The sequence below is a fragment of the Mustela nigripes genome, chromosome 13 (genome assembly GCF_022355385.1).
Source record: "Mustela nigripes isolate SB6536 chromosome 13, MUSNIG.SB6536, whole genome shotgun sequence".
Taxonomy (NCBI): Eukaryota; Metazoa; Chordata; class Mammalia; order Carnivora; family Mustelidae; genus Mustela; species Mustela nigripes.
Genome location: NC_081569.1, coordinates 45,716,717 through 45,739,394, shown reverse-complemented (window position 1 = coordinate 45,739,394; position 22,678 = coordinate 45,716,717). Strand labels below are relative to the sequence as shown.

At 47.7% G+C, this 22,678-nt stretch overlaps 1 protein-coding gene across 12 annotated transcripts in view; it reads left to right on the top strand.

Moving 5' to 3' along the window:
* The window catches only part of MEGF11 (multiple EGF like domains 11), a 341,793-nt gene that overhangs the window by 43,003 nt on the left and 276,112 nt on the right, over positions 1 to 22,678 (top strand). The window lies entirely within an intron of this gene.

The window sequence follows — 22,678 nt, the reverse complement described above, 5'->3', positions numbered from 1 at the left end:
TCTCCATATACGAAGCCAGATGATCTTGAAAGTCCTTCCCTTCTTTTAAATTCTGTCTCTACAGAATGCACTTGATTTCCCTTGAGTGGAGTGGATCCTCCCACTACCTCCTTACCTGGTATTCCCCATATAGCCACAGTTCCACATCACAACATAGTTGGACTAGGGTGTTTGTGACATGGATGGTATGGAACATCCTGATGATTCCTGGCCCCTTTAAGGACCAAATTTTGGTCCTCTGCTTCCAGAATTCTCCAATTGGATCTGAGAAGGCATCATTCCTAGTCAGGGCTGGGACCAGAGTGAGGTGAGACCCCTAAGGTCCACACCTCAGGTGCCAACCCAGCACTTGCATGACTCTGAGATTGAGTGGCACCTTAATTTCTTTTTTGGGGCACCTGGGTGGCTTAGTTGGTTAAACTTCTGCCTTCAACTCAGGTCATGATCCCTGGGTCTTGGGATCGAGCCCCGCATCAGGCTCCCTGCTCAGTGGGGAGTCTGCTTCTCCCTCTCCCTCTGCTTGTTTCTTCCTCCACTTGTGCTCTGTCAAATAAATAAATAAAATCTTTAAACAAAATTTCTTTTTGAATTAAATTCCTATTTTGAGATACTTGTAGATGTGCATACAATTGTAAAAAATGGTATCTTTTACTCAGTTACCTCCAATGGTAACATCTTGCAAAACTATAGTCAATATCACAGCCAGGATATTGACATTGGTGCAGTCCAGATACAGAGTATTTGCATTACTGCAAGGATGTTGCTCTATTATAGCCACACCCACTTCCTTTCCAGCCCCAGGCAATAACCCCATTAAAGCCAGGCAAAGACTAATCTGTTTCCCATTTGTATCATTTTGTCGTTTCATGGAATCCTATAGTATGCAACATTTTGTGTTTTGTTTTTTTTTTCCTTCTTTCATTTGGCATAATTTGCTGGAGATTCATCCAGGTTGTTGCATTCCTTAGTTTGTTCCCTTTTATTGTTTAGTAATATTCCATGGAATAGATGTACCACAGTTTGTTTAAATGTTCATGCACTGAAGGACGTCTGGGTTGTTTCCAGTTTTGGGCTATTACAAGTAAAGATGCTTTAAATATTCTTGGGTAGATGTCTTCATTTCTCTGCATGGTTAGTTTTTTTTTTTTTTTTTTTAAGATATTTATTTATTTATTTATTTGGCAGACATAGATCACAAGTAGGCAGAGAGGCAAACAGAGAGAGGAGGAAGCAGGTTCCCTGCTGAGCAGAGAGCCTGACTCGGGTCTCAATCCCAGGACCCTGGGATCATGACCTGGGCCAAAGGCAGAGGCTTTAACCCACTGAGCCACCCAGGTGTCCCTGCATGGTTAGTTTTTAAGGAAACTGCCAAAATGTTTTCCAGAGTGGCTCTCCTCTTTTATTTTACCACAAGTAATATATTAGTGATAGTTTCTCTACCTCCCTGCCAGCATTTGGTGGTGTCACTATTTTTAATTTTAGCTACTGTAGTTGGGGCATGTTTTTTAAACCACTTTGCCAATCTCAATCTCCCTGCCACCCTTTTCTTTTCTTTTCTTTTCTTTTTTTTTTGCCCCCAATCTCTTTTTAAATTGATGTGTTTAGGCCATTTACATTTAATATAATTATTGATTTCTTAGGTCTTAAGTCTACCATTTTATTTTATTTTATTTATTTATTTATTTAAATTTTTTATTTTTTATAAACATATATTTTTATCCCCAGGGGTACAGGTCTGTGAATCGCCAGGTTTACAAACTTCACAGCACTCACCAAAGCACATACCCTCCCCCATGTCCATAACCCCACCCCCTTCTCCCAAACCCCCTCCCCCCAGCAACCCTCAGTTTGTTTTGTGAGATTAAGAGTCACTTATGGTTTGTCTCCCTCCCAATCCCATCTTGTTTCATTGATTCTTCTCCTACTCACTTAAGCCCCCATGTTGCATTACCATTTTATTTTTGATTTTTGTTTGTTTCTGTCTCTCATTTCTCTTTTCTTTTTCCTGCTTCTAGGGGTTCCATCAACACTTTTTAGAAATTGATTTCGATTTATCTATGGTGTTTTGTGTGTATATCTTTGTATAACCTTTTTTAGGAGTTGCTCCAAATATTTCATTATGTAGACATAATGTATGATAGTTTTCTATGTCATTTTACCAGTTTGAGTGTAGTATAGAAACCTTGCATCCTTTTCGTCCCTATAACCTTCTTATATATAATCTAGTGTTTAATATCAACTTCGTTTTAATGGTATACAAAACTTTACTTCTGTATAACTCCATTCTCTCTTCTAGTGCTGTTATTTGTCATACAATTTACATCTTTATACATTGTGTGCCCATCAACACAGATTTATAATAATTGCTTGATGCAGAAGTTGCACACAAAAATAGATTTAAACTGTTTTTTAAAAACCCAGGGATGTCACCATCATGTGAAGTCTTGAGGTCCCTAGTTGGCCTGCTTCCGCCTTCCAACATTCCCAGTCTTCTTATGATTGGTTTACATATAATGTCCAGAGTTTTTGGTTGAACCCAGTAGGAGGAATAGGGGACAGTGCATTTTCATTATCTTCTGGGAAGTCGAAATCTTTTTGTTTTGCCTCTTGGTACCTCAAGTTAAACTGACTCTCTTACCAAGCAGGGTAGATGAAAAGAAAGGACAAGAATGAATGTTTATTGAGGACCCACTGGGTGTTATACACTTCCATATGTAAAAGTTTATTGAGATCTCAGGACTTGGTGAAGATAGTTTTAATGTTTCTGCTTTGCAGATAAGAAAAACCTGAGGATGGGGGCACCTGTGTGACACAGTTGGTTAAACATCCAACTCTTGATTTTGGCTCAGGTCATGATCTTGGTGTCTTGAGATCAAGTCCTGCATCAGGCTCCTGCTTAAGATTACCTCTCTCTCTCCCTCTGTTGCTCCCCTCCATCACATTCCGCCCCCCGCCCCCCCGCCCCATGTACACACATGTGAGCAAACACACACACACACACACACACACACACACCCCTACATTCCTTTTCTCTCTCTAAAAAAAAAAAAAAAAACCAACCAAAAAAACTGAGGCTCAAATAAGATCTGTTCATGCAGGTGTTGGGGGGTGCGTGCTGACCTTGAACTGAGGCTGTCTGACTTAAGTTCACATGCCCTTTCTACTAGAACTCACTCAGCAGCTAAAATCTGAGTTTGTCCCTGGCACCACAAGGCTGGGAAACATTCTTTGTGACTCTTCCTTTTTAAAAAAAAGTGTTTGTTTTTTATTTGTTTTCTTTTAACTTTTTTTCTTTTAACTTTTTATTATGAAAATCTTCTAAGGCATAGAGAAGTGGAAAGAATAGTGCAATTAAAAAATCCATATACCATGACCAGCATTCAACAACCATTAATGTTTTTGTATATTTACTTCATCTATGATCTTTTTTTGCAGGATCATTTTAAAGTAAATTACAGCATCATGATATTCACTCCTAACCATGTCAGCATACAGCTCCAAAAATAGGCACGTTTTCCTGAATAATCACGGGAACATTATCACAAGTGGCAAAATTAGTAATTTCCAAACATCCCTTTATTTTTCCCTCAAGATTTTACCTATTTATCTGAGAGAGAGTGAAAGCCCAAGGGGGAAGAAGGCCCAAGAGAGAGGTAGAAACTGACTCTCTACTCAGTGCAGAGCTGGGTGTGGGGCTCGATCCCAGGACCTTGAGATCATGACCTGAGCTGAAGACAGAGGCTTAACCCACTGAGCCACCCAGGCACCTGTCCTAACATATTTTAATACCCAGTCCACACGAAAGCTTTCTCTGTTGTCCCCCAAATGTCTCTTATAGCTGTTTTTTCCCCAAATTGAGCTCTAGTTAAGAATCATGCATCATGGCATTGCTTGTGGGTCTCTTTGTCCTGTTTGATTTGGGAGGTTGCTTCTAAGCTCTGTAGGGACTCCTTTAGGTTAATTTGGTCAGGGTGAAGAGGAAGGTGCAGAGGTGCTTGGGTCATAGCTGGCTCAGTTTCCCTCTGGGGTCAGAGTGCTCCTTGGGGTCGTCTCCTTCTTGCAAGCAGGCCAAGTCTGTGGCACAGGAGGGTATCTGAGAGGTCACCCTGCCCGTCCTCATGCTGTTCGTTGAGGAGGACTGAGGCTTTGTGCACGAGTTCCTCCCTCGGGGCCCCAGAGTCTGACCTGGACGCCCTGCTTCCTTCCTATTCGCCAGTTCCAAATGAAAGAACAGAAGTGGACTCCTGCAGCCTCTAGAGCAAGCAGACAGTGGTAGGTGCAATTCAAAGTGATTTCCCCCTCTGCTGCAGAGGATTGATCAGGTTCTATAAATAGGGTGCAGTGGCCTGCAGGGGAGGCAGGCCTTTAGAACCAACCAACCGGTCCGCGCTCTGACTTTTGATCTCCACCATGCTTTCTGGGGCTGCCCCACCAAGAATGGTGGGGTGCAGAGGCTCACGCCAGTGGGAGCTTTGCAGAAGGCAAAGGAGCAAAGTAGAGATGCTTTGGGGTTGCTGGCTGAGGCAGGGGGATTGGGGCTGATGTCTGGGGGCTGAGGCTCCAGGAGCCCCATCCCTGAGGTGTGTACTGAGGACAGGGGGTTTTCCAGCCCAGAGATGTGCTGGCTGGGTCTGGTGAGTTCCATCAGGCCCTTGAGTGTAGATGGGCCAGGTCAGCAAGGCTAAAAGAGGTCTTTCTGGTTACCATTCATATGTGTTCTTCATATGTCTGCTTTGGTGCCAGCAGGGTCCGGCTGTGTCCCTCTGACAAGATACTCACCTCCCACTGGAGACCAGAGTGCCAGGGGAAGGTGGAACAGCCCTGCCAGGTGGTCATTCCTGAAGGAAACCCAGCCACAGGCACAAAAGGAAGCTTCCAGAAAGGAAAGGGCTTCTTCAGAATTCTGTGTGGTTGCTGGGTGGGGCCTGAGGTATTGCCGTTCAGGGGCACAGAGGACAGAAGGAGGCTGGGGTGGGCAGGATGGAGGGGAGGCCAGAGGCAGGTGCAGCGGGGCCTAGGGAGAATCGGGCCTTGAGAGTGCTGGTCGCTGGGGGACCAGTCTGCCAGGCCAGCTGCAGGGGCTGGAGCCCTCCCTCCCCTTCTCACTCTGGCTGAGTGGCTGCTGCTGAGGAGAATGGTACTTGACCTTAGCGATGGGGGCTGTAGGGCCCACTCACAGAGGACATGATTGCTCCTCATTGCTAATAAATATTTCGTTGTAAAAACGCAGGGGTCCAAATGGACTGCCAAGCCAGTACTGGGTGCTGAGTGCTGAGTGCTCTAACGGCCGATGGCCGTGGCCGGGGCATGTGTGTGTGTGTGTGTGTGTGGTGTGTGTGCACACATATGTGTGTACCTGTGTTGTGTGTGCACACGCATGGTAAGTGTGTACGTGTGTTTGCTGAGTGTGTGTGTGTGTGCGCGCTCATTCATGTTTGTGTGGGGGTATGTCTGTGATGTGTGCGTGCCTGTATATTAGGGTCTCACCACTTATCATGGCTTTAGCCCCGATCTCTCATTCTTCCTAGACACTGGGGAAAGCTCCCCCTCCTCCCCACGCTGGGATAATGGCCAGGTCTGGATGCAGTTTTTTAACTGTAGGAAACATTTTAGGGTATTAAAGCCGCCTTCTTTAAACCCAGCATTTGGGCAGGAGTGTTTGTGTACATTGCAGAGAAACGGGACTTCTTCTGTGGGACTTCCCCCCTGTCCTTGACAGCTCCCATGGCACCCTGGCGTCCTAGAAATAGCTCTGCGCACCTGTGTGCCTTCACCTGCCCTGTTCCTGTTGCCTCCGGCCCTCTGCGCTCCAAGAGCAGTGGCGGGCTGGGGTGCTCTCCCCGGCTTCCCCAGCCCCACTTGCAGCCTGGAGGCAGAGGGGGGAGTAAGGGAGATAGATGGAGTTAGGGGCCGTGTTACCAAGGTTAAGGCCTGGAGGAAGCAGCCGGGGAGCAGCCTGGATGGACTGGGGATGGGGTGGATGAGAAGTGTGGACCGCCCTGGAGTTTCCCTGAGGTGTGAGAGCTTCTCTTCCAGTCCTGGGCATCAGGGGCTGCCCCTTCAGAGACCCTTCTGATCCCAAGGCTATTTGGTCCTGACCACAGCACCCTCCCAGAGGAGGGGTACATGAAGAGTTGGCCCAGCCAGCTGGGTTTGTGTCTAAACCCTTCTGTTTGGCAGTGGGGAGGTTGAGGGATGCTTTGGATCTCAGCGGCAGTAATCCCTGGGGACCAGACCCTACTGGGGACCCGGAGGACACACACTGGGATCCTTGGAGTGCAAGGAGGCCTGCTCTTACCCTGCCCACCCCTGACTTCCCTAGAGGAGGAGTCTCCCCGCTTGTGGTCTAACCACCATGCCAAAAGGAAACTTCTGCTTAGTCTAACCTTGATCCTTCCTGTTGGAGTTATAATGCCTTTCTCTGTCTGGATGCCCGTGGACATGGGGGTTAGATACTGTGTCACGCCCCTTTGCTGGCTAATTTGAGCTCAGTCACTAGTGTTCTGGGGCCTCTGGAACCAACGGTTGGGGAGTGTAACTGATGATAAGAAGTAAGATCGCCAACTTCCTAGAGAGAGAAACTACCCAAGAAAAGTAGCACCATTTCTTTAGAGGAAATAATACCAAATTACCCCCTAGAGGTTTTTACAAGGGGTAAGAAAAATGTAAGCAAGCAGGAATCAGTATATACAATCTAGATATTCAAAGTCTTTAGAGTCACGGTATAAGCTCTCATAAGAAAAATACTGTTTGATTCTGTTTTATTTTTGTAAAACTTGCTCTTTATAAAAAACTAGAAAAACCCAGAAATGTATAAAGTGAAAGGCCAAAATAAGCCATGATTCCATAAATCATGGCCTACCTCAATGCCAAAACACATAAGGAACATCAGTAAACACTTTACCAAATTGGTGAACGAAGGCAGAGAAACATTTTGACCTATTTTCTTTTTTTTTTTTTCCCTTATTCATGTTTGCATATTTATGTTGAGATTATACTTTTCTTTTTTCAGGTAATGATGTAAGCTATAATACATCTCTTAGAATCTGACCCATGGCAGGTGCTTCTATGAACAAAATTTATACTCTCAAACTTACTGAGCAGAGAAGCAATTTACTTTCTGGAAAATAAATTCTCTTTTTTTTTTTTGCATTGCCTAACCTGGAGATTAAGGTGGTTTTGAAAACTCAGTCTGCTAATCAGAGTTTGCATGTCTCTTATATCCTAGCTGAAGAGTGCCATCTGATGTGGTTTTCTTTATTTTTTAAATTTTTTTTGAAGATTTAATTTATTTATTTGACAGAGATCACAAGTAGGCAGAGAGGCAGGCAGAGAGAGAGGGGGAAGCAGGCTCCCTCCTGAGCAGAGAGCCCAACACGGGGCTCCATCCCAGGACCCTGGGATCATGACCTGAGTCGAAGGCAGAGGCTTTAACCCACTGAGCCATCCAGGCATCCCTTTATTTTTTAGTTAGATACAATGGACATGCAACATTGTATTGGATTTAGGTATACAACTTAATGTTTTGATAGATGTGTATGTTGCAAAGTGATAACCACAAGAAGTTTAGTTAGCATCCATCTGCTCTCATAGTTACAGTTTTTACCTGTAATGAGTGATCTGATGAGCTACTCTATTAGCAACTTTCAAGTACATAGTACTGTGTTGTGAACTTGCAAATACACAATACGGCCCTGTTGACTACATTTGCCTACTGTATGTTATATTTCCGGAACTTATTTATCTTATGACTGGAAATTTGTGCCTTTTGACCACTCCCATCCCCTGTCTCTGGTAACTATAAAACTACAAATTTCTTCTCTGTTTTTAGGAATTCTTCTTCTTCTTTTTTTTCTGATTCCACATATAAGAGATGTCATACAGTATTTGTCTTACTTTGTCTGATTTATCTCACCTAGCATAATCCCTCCAAGGTCCATCCACATTGTTGCAAATGGCAGGATTTCCTTCTTCTTCTTTTTTTTAATGGCTGACTAATATTCCTCTGTGTGTGTGTGTGTGTGTGTGTGTGTGTGTGTGTGTGTATCTTCATCACACGTCTTTACCCATCCATCAACCTATGGGCATAAAGGTTGTTTCTATGTCTTGGCTACTGTAAACAATGTGTGCAGTGAACATGGGGGTGCAGATATCTTTTCAAGTTAAAGTGATGGAATTACTGGATTGTAAGGTACCTCTATTTAAAAATTTTAATTTATTAAAAATTTTAATTTAAATTATATTTAAAATTTTAAAATTAAAATTTTAATTTTAATTTTTAATTTAAAATGTGTAAATATTTAAAAAATTTCGAGGAACCTCCATACTGTTTTCCATGGTGGCTGTACTAGTTTGCTTTCCTACCAACAGCGCTCTCTTCTCACCATGTCCTTGCCAACATTTGCTGTTTCTGGTCTTCTTGGCGATAGCCATTCTGACAGATATGAAGTGCTATCGCGTTGGGGGTTTGATTTGCATTTCCCTAATGATTGCTGATGTTGAGTACTTTTTCACATATCTGTTGGCCATTTGTATGTTTCCTTTGGAAAGATAACACTGTATGTAGATTTTGAGCCCTGCTTTTGCACTTGATTATACAGCTTGAGGATTTTGCCATGTTATTAGAAATTTCTAGACTATATATTTTTAATGACTGCATCATAGACCATTTTGTAGATATACCATAATTTTTTTCTCCAATATCCTACGGGTAGGAATGTAGACAGTTTCTAGTTTGGACTACATTATGTAACGTTTCAAGTGACATTTTTATATTGTTGATTTGTCCCGACTCCACAGTTATCCATGTAAGTAGAGACCCAGGGCTCTGAGCAGGGTGCAGGCCCAGCTGATGGCCAGTGAGTATTCAAGGAGTCCAGGAGACTGGGCGGAGAGCAAGCCAGAGGTCTGAAGCGGATAGTAAGAGTGGAGATTTGGAGGAGATGACAACTAGAAAAACACCCAGGGCAGCAGGACTGGGGATGGGAGGATAGGGGGGATGGTGAGGAGGGAAGGGGATGGGGAGAATATTTTCAGCAACGACATCTACATTTTTTGGATTGTCCACTGCCCTTCATAAGGAAAGTTTTGAGTTCCTTTCCAATATGTGTGTATTTTTAAAGTATATACATGTACCGCTTATTCATGCACACTAAGCATTTAATATTTTAATTTTAATTTTAATATTTTTCTCCTTTTTGATAGAGTAATATAAAGAGGAGATTTAATTTTTTTCCTCCTTGCTTATCATGGATCTATGCGTTCACCTCCCTTTGGAGAACGCCTGCTGGAAAGGGGAGGGAAGTGGAGCCTGGGGCCACGCAGAGGGTTGCTGGGACCCAAAGCTATGAGGACATTCAGGTAGAGAGAAAAGGGCCCATGGGGGGATCAAAGTCATACCCAGGGGGTTACTCCTGAGATGGTTATTTGCATTTTTACATGGGATTTGAAAATCAATATTCGTGGTGAGCTTCAGGCTTGCTGCTGACATTAAGATCGTGCGGGTGGGAAGTACTAAGGCGGGAGCAAATAAACTGGGGAAAATCGAAGAGCTTTCTGGAGGGCCACAGGAGTGGTAGACGAGGAACAAAGTGAATGAGAATAAAGGAATATATATAAAGCAGTGGTTTCCAGCCTGGGGTCCCTTTAAGTATTTCCAAAATTTCAAAAAGAATCTTCCTCCCATCTCCCATTCAACGTTTATCCACATCGAGACCATTTTTCTCGGCTTTCATCTGAAATGCTGTCAAGTTCACATGGTGGGTAGCTTCACGCTGATCAGAAGCTCTTGACTCGTGGTTATGAACGTCTTTGATTAATTTAAAGTTGGAAAAACTATTTTAATTATTTCTTGGTAAATGTAACTTGCTCTATGAGCATGATTTCTAGAAACTTGGAGGCCGTGTTGAGGGACCGGGGCCCAGGGAGAATTAATAAAAGGCATCCTCACCAGAGGAGACGTTGAACTTCTGTTGGGCAGACCGGATGTGGGTCTCTGAGCTACCCATTAGGATGCAGTCAAGGACAAAGGAATTTTGGAGACTTTACAGATGTAGTTGGAACATAGAAACCTAAGTGGTTTGAGAGACAATGGCCTGAAAGGCAGGGAAAATATGTATTTAGTGAAGCTGGAGATGAGACGGTGTATGAGAGGACACAAAACATTGAATGATGAGATCAGACTTTCATGACTCAGGGACCTTACCCAGGATCAAGGTTTACGAATAATGTCAAGAAAACAGAGGGACAGGTCAAGCTGGGAGGGGTCTGGGACCAATGAGGTAGCCTACCAAGTCCTTTCTCACCAACATGGGGCTCGGTCTCAGACCCTGAGATTATCACCTGAGCTGAAATCAAGAGTCAGATGCTTAACTGATTGAGCCACCCGGGTGCTGCTACACAAAGTTCTTAATGAGCCTCTCTCTATACCTGTTTAAGACCCTTCAGTAGCTCCCATCTCTCTTGGGATAATTTCCAACTCCTTAATATGGGCCAAAATTGGCACCTGCCTGCCTTCCCAGCCTCATCTCCCACTACTGGTTCTCCCCCTGAGCTCCAGCTACACCGGCCTTTTAGTGTTCTGAACACTCTGTGTTCCCTCCGGCCTCAGGGCCTTTGCACGTTTTTCTCAGCTTGGAAAGCGCTCCTTGCTACTCAGCTATCTCTGGTTAGCTCCTCTGCATTCTGCCATTCATGGCTCACACTGGTACCTCTTGGGCCTCAGTTCCCAGCCTCTCCTGGCTTCATCTTACTCCAGTCCCTGCTGGGGCAGCCAGTTCCACGCAGGCCTTGACCTGCTTTGCGTAGAGGTGATCTGAGGGGGCCTCTCCTAGACTCATCCCCGGGCCTCTTGCTTCCTGTCCCAGGACTTTTCTGACACTGAGGTGAGAGACCCCAGGCAGAATCCATATACCAAGGTGGAATTGCAGGGGAGGTGACACCAGTGTGGCTGTACCTAGGCCATGAAGACAATGGCGATGGATAAATGTTTCTACCCATCATTTTATGCGTGGACCCGTCTGAGCCGCTCCTTAGGAGTCCCAGCAGGGTGAGCCCAGTTGCACACAGGGTTGGCCAACTTGACAGTGAGTCTTTGTGTTGTTGGTCTCTCCTCTCTCACTCCTCTTATCCCTGTCTCGTGCCCTCTTGGGATTGCCTCCCAATTAGACTCCCTGTGCATATGCCCTTGGGGGAAACCAGGTGATACCTGGGTTGGTATTTGCTTAATATTGTACCTCTTGTGCTTAACAGATTTTTGTTGCACAAATGAATGAACAAAATGAAAAACCTTTGAAAGGGCTAAGGGAGTCATTGGGTACACCATAGCGGTAGCCATATATTTTTTAAAGATTTTGGGGTGCCTGGGTGGCTCAGTGGGTTAAGCCGCTGCCTTCGGCTCAGGTCATGGTCCCAGGGTCCTGGGATCGAGCCCCACATCGGGCTCTCTGCTCTGCAGGGAGCCTGCTTCCCCTCTCTCTCTCTGCCTGCCTCTCTGCCTACTTGTGATCTCTGTCTGTCAAATAAATAAATAAAATCTTAAAAAAAAAAGATTTTATTTGTTTATTTATTTATTTGAAAGAGAGAGAGCACAAGCAAGGGAAAGGGGGAAGCAGGCTCCATGCTGAGCAGAGAGTTCAACATGGGGCTTGATTCCAGGACCCTGGGATCATGACCTGAGCCTAAGGCAGACGCTTAACCCAAGCTCCCCAGGGGGCAGCCATGTTAACAAAATGAATCTACTTTAGCCTGAGACCGGGAACAGCCGAGGGGGGATGGGTTACAACATATGGACTCTCCATAGCTTTGGAGTTAAAGAACAGACTTTGTGCTGTAACCGAAAGTACCTAAGGGTCTTCATGAAATGCTAAAATGGTTTATTTAGCAGAGGCTGGACCCTTGTCTACTGATAATGTATTAACATATGACACTAATCTGGAAATAGAAATGCGTTTAAGGATTTGTCGTGATCCAGGGATTGTGTTGCTTGTGCGGGCAATCCAGGGGAGGATGGAGGGGTTGGGGGTGTCTTGCTTACCCACGGAACAGTTCCTCTGGCGGGTAAAGGACCAGGCCCTGCGGGGATGCGTAATGTGCGTGGGACCCCCCCCCCCCACCCAACCATGCTCTCCTAGAGGCTTTACTGATCACCACATCACAGACTTGATAGGGCTTCTTAGCAAGTAACAAACTTCTTTCACTTACCTGATTTTATCGGCTTCTCATAAAGATAAGTGATATTCTTATCACTCCCATTCTAAAGATGAGGAAGCTGAGGCTTGGGGAGGTTAGGTAATTTGCTGGTTACGAAGGTAGGATTTGAAGCCGGGTTTTCTGACTCGACATATTATTTCCTTGGTGTCTCAGGACAGGCTCCACAGACCCAGAGCTGGACAGGGGGAGGCGTGTGCGGGTGATTCCCTGAGGGTGCTGGCCAGTGGTTTTACAGGGAGTCGAATTCAGTCTGATAACAGGAAGGGGGGGTGCTCTGCAGTGGGATCTCACTGTAGGGTCTCCATCCTTGAAGCGAGGGAGCTGGGCTTCTGTGTCAGGGTCTTCCTCATTGCTGGCTCACTGTGATGGAGTGGAGTGGGGCGGGGCAGGGTCCTAGGGGTGTGTGTGTGTGTGTGTGTGTGTGTGTGTGTGTGCATAGTGACCATGCCGGTCTAGTCCCCGAGCGCTGTTTTCTCTTTCAGATGAACACTGACGCTTGTCCACTCAAGGGAAGGTGTGCTTCCTGGTGAACTAGCTCGTGTGCTGGGATGACAGGTCCTTGTGCCGGTTTGAAGAACAGAATAGGAGCATCAGAGAAGGGGGTTGTGTGCCATGTTTGCCTCTGGAAAGTGGAGTTACAATTTACTGGGGCACTGGCTTATCTTCTGCCTCTCCCTCATTCTCCTTCTTTCTCCCTTTTTCTAAAAGACCTGGAAGTCTCCCTCTATATTTTGGCTTGGCTAATGTCTTACAAGGATCCCTGGATTACATTATCTTTGATTAGGAACCTCCTGCAGACCGGGGATACGTCCAAAGGGGAGGTTCAGTCGGAGGCTCCTTCCTCAGGTTTATAGCTCTTTGAGGGCAAGCACTAGGGCTTCCTGTCTGGTATAGTGGTTTCCTAGGGTAGTAGATGCATGTCTTGCAGCATCTAGGAATGCTCCAAGAGGGGGCAGGGTCCGTGTCTCCCTCATCAGGCAGGAAGCTTCCTGGAATAGGGGCTGTGTCTCTGCCATCAGACAGGGAGCTTCTTGTAACAGGGGCTGTGTTTCCTCTATCAGAAAGGGAGCTCCCTGGTGGTAGGGGCCATGTCTCCCCCATCAGAGAGGGAACTTGGGGGCAGCTTCTGTATCTGTCCATCAGACTGGCATCTCTAGAGGTGCAGCTGTCTCCTCTGTGAAATGGAACTAGTGTATCTTGGTGGTGACTGATTTGAGCCACATCCTTCCATCAGGATGTGAAAAGCCTGGGTGTTCATTTTTAAAGCCAATTCCTTTCTTCTGGGTGAGGGAAGCTGTGAGCCATTTAATTGTTTCTGGAAGCACCATTCCTTAGCATTTGGGTCTTTCTTTGGATCAAGAAGCAGAGGAGAAAACAAATAGATGTTCCTCCTTTGAAGACAGGGGGCTGTGAGTGGGCTGTAGCAATAGCTCCCAGGGAGCTGGGTGCAGGGTGGGGGCCCGGCAGAGACGGGCATAGATGCACTGGGGTGTAGCACCATGCTTTCCTGCTCAAAGGAAAAGAGATTAGGATTGAGGTCACTTGGAGGAGTGGAAAATGGCCTTCTGATGAGGAGCCCCAGCATGGGGGTTGGGGTGCTCACTGAGAGGGCTAGAAATGTTCCTATGAGCCTGGTGGGTATGTGAGGGATGTTGCACTGAGTCTTTCCTATCCCTCTTTCTCTTTGTCTAAACTCGTTTCTCTCCTGGGGGTTCAGGGCTCTGCCTTGTACCTCAAAATCCTTTATGCTCATTATCCTCTGAGGTCTGTGGATAGGAGGTCTTCCCCGTCTTGCAGATGAAGAAACTGGGGGTTAGGGAGAGGAAATAACTTGTTGCATGGTATACACAGCTGGAGAGTGACAGAGCAGGGATCAGATTGTAGATTTTGAAGCAAAGCCCTTTCTCCATCACACCATATCCAAATGCCATTTTGCCAAATGAGCAGCTAGTACCAACTCATAGGCTCATTTGATAATTGCAGTTTGTAAAGGGGCAGAGGATAGTACAGAGAAAAGGGCCCACGCTGAATTCAGATGAATTCATCTACCAGCCAGGATCTTAAGGTGAGTCACTTGGGGTTACTGAAACTCATCCCTAACCATGCTGGTCCTCCTTGCTTTACAGGACAGCTGAGAGGCTTAGCTGGTGTAATGTGGTGGTTTGGAGCCTTACAGGTGGAGGGCAAATCCCGGCTCTGGTACCTTCTAGCTATGTGATCTTGGGCAAATCATGCAGCCTTTTAGAGCCTCAGCCTTGTCTTCTGTAGACTGGGAGTATGATACAGCCTATATTTTAGGATTGCTATGAATAGTTTAGCAGAATGCCTTTTCCATTTGTTGAGCTGCTGTTTAGTAGGTTTCCTTAAGAGTGTAACCCAGTTTTCAGCGTGAGTTTCCCAGATCCTTGTGATCTAGGGAAGAGATGCTCCATTGCCACTCCCATGCTCTCCTCAAAATTTCCGCAACCTGATGGTGGTATGGGGTTCATCTGGGTTGATGGCTCAGTCTGAAGCCATCTTGACATCAGAGCCTCTCCCCAAACTGCCCCCCCACCATCATTCCTGGACCTCATCCCATTTAGCCTTTCACCATTCTAGGAGTAAAGTCGACCCTAGTCTTCCCATGGTGCCCTTTCTGCGGCACCTTCCCCATGGCATTGTCCCCATGGCACCCCTCTGTGGTTGCCTGGCTGGCTTCAGTGGTCTCAGACCCTCAGCGCCCAGGTCCCACAAGCGGTATATCAAAGGCTTTTCTCCCCCTTGAGACAGTTCCCTCCCTAAGGAATTCTGGTGCCAGCTGTTAACATAATGGATTTTTCCACTCAACTGTGTGATGCCGAGCATCAATTGAAACCCCTGAGTTAGAGCTTAGAGTCAGGAGGGACCTTACACGTCAGCTGAATCCTTTGTGCTTTGGCCTTGAGAGTGTGTCTCTAATAAATAAAATGACCATTTTGAAGAGCAGGCTTCCTCCAGCCTGGGCTCCGACAGGAAATGTGGTCCCCACTGCAAGACAGGACAGCAGAATAGGGTTTGCGATTTTGGGGGGCTATAGTTAAAACAGGGAAAGTGCTCGGGTCCTCCTTCTGAGGCAGCCCTGGTGGCCTGGTCTGGGGGAGGAGACCATGACTGGTCTCTCCCTAAAAGTCCAGCCAGGCTGTTTTCATCCCCCTTAGCAGGTCCTCTCCAGGCTGCAGTGTTAAAATCTCCCCTGTGAGCGCTCCAAGAGGTGAGGTTGAAATACAATTGCAGCAGGAGGGACAATAAATAAGCCAATTTATTTTATCTCACCTGCTTGGAGTTGGGGTATTTCTTAAATGGAAACAAGCAAATTTATGCAAATTACATGCAAATTAGACCCTTCCTGGATTAATAGAAAGGAAATTGAAGTTCTGGGTAGTGCCCAGGGCCTGCGTAAGGTGTATTGTGAATCTCAGTATGCCATGCGGGGTGGGAGAATGGAGGCACTCTGGGGACGGTGTGCATGTTCTGAGATCCCTGAGTGGGGTAGCAAGGGTCAGATCATCTGGAATGTCCCTCTGGGGTGGGGGGGTCTCAGGTGGACCAGCATTTCTGAACAGGTCACTGACTGGCATTTTGAATGGTCTGTGTACTCACCCTTTCCCTCACTCCTTGCCCATCCTACCTACCTGGGACCTTGCTCAGTTCAGTTGTAGACCTGTTGGAGGAAGGCTTCCCCCGACCCCCAGCTCTTCCTCTACCACAAAGGGTTGCTCTTGCCAATCCCCGTGGAGGGACATCCTACATTATTCTTTGCGTCTGTCTTCGACAACCCTTTAGGAAATCTCCACTTAGTGTTCACCCTGAATCCTACCAGCTACAGAGTAACGTGTACTTTCATGTTTATATCCTAAGTGGAGACAGAGTATCATTGTCCTTGACCATGGCTTCACGTTGGAATCACTTAGAAAGCCTTTAATATGCTGAGATTCTGATTTGATTGCTCTGGGGATCCACATGGGCTTTGGGAATTTTCAAAGCTTTGTGATGATTCCAGAGTGCAGCCTGGTTGAAAATTACTGGCCCAGCAGTTCACTGGTAGGATGGACATATAATGACTGTGACTTCCCTAGTTGTTCCTTGGAGCCATTAAGGGCCACAGGCGTTGAGCACCTGCTAAGTGCAAGGGGTCTAGATGCACTGGCTCTCGCAACCCTCTCAGAAGTCTTGCCAGGTGAGGATCTTCCTCCTCTCCCACCATGAGGATTTAAACAGGCTCAGGGAGGTGACATTTCTTTCCCAGCATCGCTCAGGACCGAAGCAGCAGAGGCAGGACTCAAACTGGGGTCTTTCGGACTGGAGCCCCCCTGTTCCTGCTGTCCCCTCCCCTGGTCCTCCTGGAGGTTGGCCCAGGAGAGCAGGGAGATAAAAGGGCCTCAGTGCATCTTTGTGCAGGAGGGCAGGGCTCCAGGCCCGGGTTTGGGCTTACTGTTTCCCAGCTTTGTGACCTTGGGCTGAGCCCTTCCTGGCCCCAGCCACTCCGGGCCTACCACAGGGACTGCAGTGGGGAGCCCACTGTGGGGTAGGTGTGAGGATTAAATAAAAAACGAGATGGTGCTTTGTAAACCATGAAATGGGACGCCCACATTAATTATGTTTCTCGAACCTCCCTTTCTCACTGCCAGGGGTGACCACTGCCTCCCTCCCGTCCAGCCCCACCAGACACACAGGTGTTTTGAACATTTGACTCACTTGGTCTCCCCTTTCCTCTGCCAGAGGACTCTGCTTTATCCTCTCCGCTCGACAGAACACAAGCCGCTGTCTCCCTGCGAGAGTCGGGTGGTAATTAGGTTAAATAATTTAAAGTAACTTTTAATTTTTAAATAATTCCAATTTGCCTTTGTGCAGTGTACGTTTCTTCCCTCCCCCACTCCTCCTCCACCACCGCCTTCCTTGGCTGATTTGTTTGTTAGTTTATTTATTTATTTATTTATTTAAAAGTTTGGGTTTTTTTTTTTTTTTTTCCTTTTTCCCCCTGGATAACCAATTTGCTCCGAATGGCAGCTAGCCAGTTCGATTCAGAATAACCACAGATTGTAAGGCGAAGGCAGGAGGCAAAATCTGCTGACTGGGAAACGTCTGAAAGGCAGCTTTGCCCAAACCACCCCCCACCCCTTGGGAAAGGAGGATAAAGAAAAGACGCACAGGCTGTGGTTAACTTTCGATTTTCTGCAAGGTGGAGGCTGGGAGAAGCCGGGTGCACAGAGGTGCTGGTGGTGGGGAGGGGGGCACAGGGAGCAGAGGGGCAGATCCTCGGAAGAGGCTGCGCACTGGGCTTAAGGGCCCCCCCTTCCATTTGGAGCGGCAGCACCTGGGGTCCTCTCCGCCCCCCCAGCCTTGGGCTCCCCATCTGTGGAGTGGGCGCACCAGCACCTTCCCCATGGCCTGGAAGGTCGAGCGGGCTCTGACAGGCAGTGAATGCTCGCTGTGGGATCCAGGACCTGGGAGCAAAGAAACCCTTTGGGGTGGAGACAGAGAGCTGGTAACCTGGCAAGGGCTTTTCTTTCTGCCTTTTTAGATTGTAAGTGTTCACAGAATTTTATTTATTTTGAACTTTTTATATAGAAATTAATTCATGTTTATAGGAATGTTACAGAAATTGAGGTTAACATTTTACCATGCTTTCTGGTTCTTTCGTTCTTAACAGGAAGGGGTTTTGCCCCCACTTTGTAATGCCTGGAGATAGTTCTGTTGTCACTCCTGAGTGGGAGATGGGAACCCATAAGGTAGAGTCCAGGAATCCTGCTTAACATCTTAGGATGCCCAGAAACCGCACCCCACAACCCCTTACCCCCACACAGAATGATTTAGCCCAAAATGTCCGCAGTGCCCAGGCTGAGAAACCCAGTGGAGCGTGTGTGTGTGTGTGTGTGTGTGTGTGTGTGTATCCAAACTGTTGAATAGTTGTGGATGCAATGCTCCTTTATCCCTAAATATTTCTTTCTTTTTTTTTTTTTTAAAGATTTTATTTATTTATTTGATACAGAGTACGATCACAAGTAGGCAGAGAGGCAGGCAGAGAGAGAGGAGGAAGCAGGCTCCCCGCTGAGCAGAGAGCCCGATTCGGGGCTCCATACCAGGACCCTGAGATCATGACCTGAGCTGGAGGCAGAGGCTTAACTCATTGAGCCACGCAGGCACCCCATCCCTAAATATTTTAATGTGTATTTCCTAAAAGCAAGGGCATTCTCTTACATAACCATAGCTCAGTTATCAAAACATCATGGACTTGACATCGATACCGGGAAGCTGAGGTCTGATGCTGGCAGGAGTCTTCGGGGAGCATGTGGGACTCGGTGTAAAGGGCACTGGAATCGGTCATGGAAGCGATGGAAGCCTGGGCTCTAGTCTGTGGAGGTCAAGTCACACTACCCTTGACAATCTTTTGTGGTTTTCCTCCCCGCAGACTGGGGCTGACAGAGGTTCTACTGCCCTCCTCCCAGGACTGTGGGTGAGGGGACATAGATGGGAGAGGAGGGGCTTTGCCTGTGAATCCCGGGGATGGCTATCATGTTGCCCACTCCAGTTGGAGCCCTCCTGCTGGGATTAGAGGTTGGCTGTGAGGAGCTGCCTCCGGCTGGTCCCTGGTGGTGGAACTCCAGCTGTGACCAGGCTTGGGGCTGTTGACAGAAATTCTGGTTCCAAGGGAACACTTGGGCTAGGCCCCCAGACCCTGCAGGGGAGCCGCTTTCTTTCCTTTGGAAGGAGGTGACCTTGACCTGGGCTTGCTGCTTGGGCTGCCCCATAGTACAGAGAGCGGGCAGAGGCCAGGGACGGGGAGGAAGGAGCTGCTGTGCCTGGGTGGCCGAAGACAGAGAAATGCTTGGCCACACATATTCCTAGATTCTCCTTTCTCTCGAGGACGAGAACGTGCTTCATTTTTCACCGAAAAGCCTTTTGTAACCTCTGTGTTGGAATTGTCCCAAAACAGTATGTTTTAAAATTTGGAATTGGAAAGAAGAAACAAACATTTATTAACTGCTTTCCGTGTAGTTACTTTCATATTCACTGCTTTTCATTCTCCCTCATATCTTGTGAGAGTGATAGTAATTAATACATTTGTTAGGAAAGGAAAACTGGTTGGGGCACTGGGTGGCTCAGTCGGTTAAGTGGCAGACTGTTGATTTGAGCTCAGGTCTTGCTCTCAGGGTTGCGAGATTGAGCCCTGCGACTCTGTGCTGGGCGTGTAGCCTGCTTGGGAGTCTCTCTCTCTCTCTCTCCCTCTGCCTCTTACCCCTCACTCCCCTCTCCCTGGCAGAGGGTGAAGAAAGAAATGAAACCAGGCTCAGAGAGGTTGAATAACTCACTCAAGGTCACACAGCTGACAAACTGGCAGAACTAGGATTAAAATGTAGATGGCATTTTCTTCAAAGCTACTATTGCTTCTGGTTTAAGCTCTGGCTCAGCCGTCACTAGCTCTGTGACCTTGGCTAAGTTACTTAACCTCTCTGAGCCCATTTCCTCATTACGAGAAGGGTGATAATCATGCCTGTCCTAGCTGCCAAATAGGACAGAGGGAAAGTGCTTTATAAATTGTCCATCAGTTAGCATTTTGTTATTGGCATGAGGGGAATTTGCCTTAGGGCTTCCTTCCTCATGCACCCATTGTGTGAATAGATGGCGGCTCAGCAAGGGAATTGGCTTAGCAGGGCGAGGACCACTCAGTGACAGGCAGGGTCCCCTAGTGATGGAGACGGGGAGTACACCCATGACTAGACACATGTCAGGTGCTCTGTGCCTTTTCTTGAGGATGAACTCCCACTGGAGTTCCCTGTCCCCATCCTTCTTTCTGGAAGCCATGTTTGGTGACCTCTATGCCTTCAGAGAATGATGCCAGCTCCGTCAGCACAGGGACAGAGAAGGGAGGCCTATAGCATCACCACCCTTTGTGGCTTACAATAGAAGCCATTGCAGACTGCCCGGGTGTGGGCTACTTCTGCACAAACTCTGGGCTGTGGACCGCACCACAGACCTCAAGGGCAGCTCACCGTGGACCCCTCTCCCTGCCTCCCGGAGGGTCTGTATGTACAATTCTTTCCCTTCCCTGCACCATCTGAAGTGATGGAGAAGTCTAAGAATTACGGAGTCTTGTCAGGGAGCACCCTGGGTCTGGGGGTCCTGGGCACCTCACTCTTCTCCATGTCCCCCTCTGGCTGGGCAGAACTGAACTTATGAGGAAGGGTCCAGAGGGCTGCTTCCCCCCACCCCAGGAGCTACTGAGGGGGTCCTGACATCTAGATAGGATTTGGGCAGGAGGTGACCAGGTGTGCTGATGGGAAAGGTAGCTCTGTGGCAAAGAGAAGGGCAGGAGTGGTGGCTGCGTGGCGGCTGTTTGGGGTTAGTCTAGCCCTCTGGATCGCGATGCCTCTCTGGCTAACCCTTTAAGCCCTTTAATTTCTAGGGCTCTCTGCACCCTGTTGCCAGGTTCTGCTTCTGATGAGCTGGTCTGCCTGGTGCCTGGCTGCCGACTGGGCATCTGACTCACTGCCCGTGACCTTTGACTCCTGTGAGGCACCCCTGTCTCTTCTGGCCTCTCTGCTGCCTGGCTACTCCCTACCAGCACCCTCTTTTTGGGGTGGCCTCCTCTGGTCTCCTGAGTCTACCCTGGGCCACCCTGGGCTGGCAGTGAGTCCCAAGGCTTGGCTGTCTTGCCTGAGGGGACTTTTGTTTGGGTCCAGATCGTCCTCTGAAACTTGTCTTCCCACTCTCATCGGTATTGCCGGAGTTTGGGATACAAGCCCAGAAAGGAAATAATTACATCGAAACACAGTGGTGTTGAAATTGTGGAAAGAAAAAAAGCCTACAAAAGCCAATTTGCTGTTTACTTTATGCAAAGTGTGCTTTGAAAGGAAGGTTAGGGATCAGGTTGGACGTGAGGGAGAACTTTCAGATCAGCCTGTGTTCCTGGTGGATCTTCTCTGCGGCAGCAGGCGCTGGCAGAGGGCAGTGTAGTACAGGGATGGGGGCAAATGAGCTACTGGCCCGAACCTGGAAATGTCTTTGCCTAGCAATGGCCAAAGTCCTTTTGGAAGGTTCACCACTCTCGCAACAAATGAGGGAGCACATCCTATGTGTTCCGCCCTGTGTTTGGTGCTGGGCACAGAGGTGAGCAAAAAGGACATGGCTCCCCCTCCCAGGGCTCACAGTGCGGTGGGAGAGGCAGGCATGAGTCATGGTGATAGACTGGTGTATGTGCGTGGAAGGCAAGGAACATGGTTCCAGAAAGGTGTAGAGCAAAGGAGCCTGGGCAGGGGGGCTGGTTTCTTGGGGAAAGGACACCTGAGCTGACATGAGGATGTGTAGGAGTTCACCAGGCAAGAGGGATGGGGAGGAGGTAAGTCGAGTGAGCCTTGTAGATCGAGATTCAGAGTGGGTGGAAAGGTGGTGTTTTGGGAGAAGTAAAAGGAAGCATGACAGCGTGGAGAGAGGACGGGGTGCAAGAGAGGTTGGGGGAAGCAGGTGGGAGGCAGAGGTGGGATGGGCGAGGAGAGGACGAGGGTAGAGTTGGCATGGATTCCCAAGCAGGCAGGGGTGAGAGGATGGTGGGCCTGAGGTGGGAGGGGTGGAGGCGATGGGGGGACCGGTTCCGAGGTGGGAGTGCGGGCGAGCTAGAAAGCTGTTCCTCTCAGCATGAAGTGCAAACAGGGCATCCTCAGTGGGGGTGGGGAGGAAGGATGCGGATCCTTTTCTGTTTGTTTTCAGCTTTGTTGCGGTATAAGTGATGCACCAGAAACTACCCATATTTGCAGTATACAGTTTGACGAGTGTTGACATATGTATATGCCTGGAAAACCCATCACTGTACTCAAGATCGTGAATCTCTCCACTATCCCGGAAAGTTTCCTCCGTAATCCACCCATTCCCCTCAGCCCCATGTCCAGGCGACCACTGATGAGCCTTTTGTCCTCAAGGATTAGTGTGCACGTTCTAGAAGCTTATACAAGTGGAAGCATACATTAGATAATGTACTCGTTTGTCTATCCTCGTGCAGGCAGCACAATTATTTTGAAATTTATCCATTGGACAGGTAGTCTTTTACTTGGACGTTGCTCCTCATTTTTTATAGAGGGTAAATCTCTTAAGCCTTTGCTGCCCATAGCGAGGTCTGTGGACCAGCAGCCTCTCTGTCACCCGGGGGCTTGTGAGTGATACAGAACTTCGGGCCCCGAGGGCTCAGAAGCTGCATTTTAACCAGATCCTTGGGACACTGGTTCGCACGTTAGTGTTTGAGGAGCCCTGTCTCTGGCTCTCAGGACCTCAGTTGCTTCCTCTCCTTGTTTGTGGATTACATACAGGTGCAAGGAGCTGAGTTAATTCCACTCAGTCACTCATGGTCAATGTCAGCCTTCGTGTGGCCTTTCTTTCTTGTGGCTTCCATTGTGTACTTTCTCTGCTCTCCATCCTCACCTTCGTTACCCTCCCCCTAGAGTTACTCCCTCTCACGGGT